The sequence below is a fragment of the Elephas maximus genome, chromosome 6, assembly GCF_024166365.1.
Source record: "Elephas maximus indicus isolate mEleMax1 chromosome 6, mEleMax1 primary haplotype, whole genome shotgun sequence".
NCBI classification, from domain to species: Eukaryota; Metazoa; Chordata; class Mammalia; order Proboscidea; family Elephantidae; genus Elephas; species Elephas maximus.
Window position 1 is genome coordinate 19,167,163 of NC_064824.1, and position 3,474 is coordinate 19,170,636.

Genomic DNA, 3,474 nt, shown 5'->3' on the forward strand with positions numbered 1-3,474 from the left:
TGTTTGTTCAGTGAGATTTTTCTTTCAAATAATTTGTTCATTTAAGTTGTCAAATTTACTGGCATAATGTTTTCTTACTCTCCTTTTGAGATCTACTGATCTTGAAGTGATGTCATCTCTTGTTTCTGACATGGGCAATTTGTGATTTCTCGCCTTTTCTGATCTAACTCATTAGGGGTTTATTAATTTTATTGATCTCAAAAAAAAAATCTCTCGTTTACATTGATTTCCTCTATCATTTTTCTGAGGAGTTCCTGGGTGGCACAGATAGTTAAGTGCTAAATGAATAGCTGAAAAGTTGGTGGCCCAAACCCACCCAGAGGTGCCTTGGAAGACAGGCCTGGAGATCTACTTCCCTAAAACGTCACAGCCCTGAAAACCCTATGCAGCACTTCTACTCTGCACACACGGGGCTGCCATGAGCTGGAAATCGACTCAACGGCAGATAACAATAACATTGTTTTTCTGCTTTCTATTTCATTAATTTCTGCTTTTTTTTTTTTTTTTTTTTTACCATATCCTTTTTTTGCTTATTTTGGATTTAATTATTTTCTCCTTTTTCTGGTTTCCAAAAAAAATTTTTTTTTGAGCTTTAGGTGAAAGTTTACAGCACGAATTAGTTTCCTGCTCAAAAATTTATACACAAATTGTTTTTTGACATTGGTTGCAATCCCCACAATGTGTCAGCACTCTCCCCCTTTCCCTTTACACCCCAAGTTCCCCGCGTCTATTCCTCCAGTTTTCCTGTCCCTTCCTGCCTTCTCGTCTTCGCTTTTGGGTGAGTGTTGCCCACTGGTCTCCTGTACTTGACTGAGCTGTGAACTAAGAAGCATGTTCCTCATGTGTGTTACTGTTTGCTTTACAGGCCTGTCTAACCTTTGGCTGAAAGGTGGGCTTCAGGAGAGGCTTCAGTTCTGAGTTAGTAGGGTGTCCAGGGGCCACAGTCTCGGGAGTTCCTCCAGACTCTGTCAGACCAGTAAGTCTTGTCTTTTTCTATGAATTTGAAATTTGTTCTACATTCTTCTCCTGCTCTGTCCGAGACTCTATTGTGATCCCTGTCAGAGCCGTAGGTGGCGGTACCGAGGCATCATCTAGTTCTTCTGGGCTCAGGCTGGTGGGTGCTGTGGTTCACGTGGTCCACTAGTCCGTTGGACTAATATTTTCCTTGTGTCTTTGTTTTCTTCATTCTCCTTTACTTTGAACAGGATGGGACAAATAGATGAATCTTAGATGGTTGCCCACAAGCTTTTAAGACCCCAGAGGCTACTTACCAAAGTAGGATGCAGAATATTTTCTTTATGAACTATGGTGTGCCAGTTGACCTAGATGTTCCCCTAGACCATGATCCCCAGCCCTCAGCACCAGTAACTCAGTCCCACAAGGTGTTTAGGTGTGTCTAGAAAGCTTCTATGACTCTGCATTGGTCAAGTTATGCTGACTTCCCCTATATTGTGTATTGTCTTTCCCTTCACCAAAGTTAACACTTGTCTACTGTCTAGTTAGTGATTTCCCCTCCACACCCCTTCCCTCCCTCATAACTGTCAAAGATTTTTAGGAGCTCCCAGTTATCTAGTTTATCTTCTGGGGTTTGTGAATTGTTAATTATCGTTCGTATTGTCTTGTATTAGGGCCCCAGGCATTGTCCCTACATTTTCTTTGGTATATGATCCATTTTGAGTTTGTTTTTGTGTATGTTGTGAGGTATGGGTCCTGTTTCATTTCTGTACAGATGGACATCCAGTTTTGCCAGCACCATTGGTTAAAAAGACTGTCTTTTCCCCATTTGATGAACTTTGATCCCTTGTCAAAGATCAACTGACCACAGGTGGATGGATTTACATCTGAGTTCTTGATTCTGTTCCATTGGTCTATGTGTCTGTCTTTGTGCTAGAACCAGCTGTGTTGACTACTATGGCTGTATAGTAGGTTCTCAGATCAGGTAGTGTGAAGCCTCCTACTTTGTTCTTTTTCTTCACTAATGCTTTGCTTATCCAGGGCCTCTTTCCTGTCTTATAAATCTGGCGATTAGTTTTTCCATCTCATTAAAGAATGCTGTTGGTATACTGCAAAAACTCAACTGCAAAAAAGACAAATAACCCAATTGAAAAAATGGGCAAAAGATATGAACAGACACTTCACTAAAGAAGACATTCAGGTAGTTAACAGATACATGAGGAAATGCTCATGATCATTAGCCATTAAAAAAGCCATTAGAGAAATGCAAATCAAAACTACAATGAGATTCCATCTCACTCCAACAAGGCTGGCATTAATCCAAAAAACACAAAACAATAAATGTTGGAGAGGCTGTGGAGAGATTGGAACACTTATACACTGCTGATGGGAATGTAAAATGGTAAACCACTTTGTAAATGGATTTGGCATTTCCTTAAAAAGCTAGAAATAGAACTACCATCGATCCAGCAATCCCACTCCTTGGAATATATCCTAGAGAAATAAGACCCTTTACACGAACAGATATATGCACACCCATTTTCATTGCAGCACTGTTTACAATAGCAAAAAGAGGGAAGCAACCAAGGTGCCCATCAACAGATGAGTGGATAAATAAATTATGGTATATTCACACAGTATCGATAAAGAACAGTGATGAATCTGTGCAACATTTTATAACATGGAGGAACCTGGAAGGCATTATGCTGAGTGAAATTATTCAGTTGCAAAAGGGCAAATATTGTATAAGACCACTATTATAAGAACTCGAGAAATAGTTTAAACAGAGAAGAAAATATTCTTTGATGGTTACGAGAGGGGAGAGGGAAGGAGATAGTAGATAAGAACTACTTTAGGTGACAAGAAAGACAACACACAATACAGGCGAGGTCAGCACAATTGGACTAAACAAAAAGCAAAGGTTCTGGAATAAACTGAATGCTTCGAAGGCCAGCATAGCAGGGGCAGGGGTTTGGGACCATGGTTTCAGGGGACATCAAAGTCAATTGGGATAATAAAATCTATTACAAAAACATTCTGCATCCCACCTTGGAGAGAGGCGTCTGGGGTCTTAAACGCTAGCAAGCAGCCATCAAAGATGCATCAATGGGTCTCAACCCACCTGGATCAAAGGAGAGTGAAGAACACCAAGGACACAAGGTAATTACAAGCCCGAGAGACAGAAAGGGCCACATAAACCAGAGACTACATCAGCCTGAGACCAGAATAGCTAGATGGTGCCCAGCTACAACCGATGACTGCCCTGTCAGGGAACATGACAGAGAAGCCCTGAGGGAGCAGGAGAGCAGTGGGATGTAGATCCCAAATTCTCGTAAAAAGACCAGACTTAATTGTCTGACTGAGACTGAAAGGACCTCGGTGGTCATGGCCCCCAGACCTTCTGTTGGCTCAGGATAGGAATCATTCCCAAAGCCAACTCTTCGGACAGGGATTGGACTGGACAATGGGATGGAGAGGGATGCTGGTGAGGAGTGAGCTTCTTGGATCAGGTGGACACTT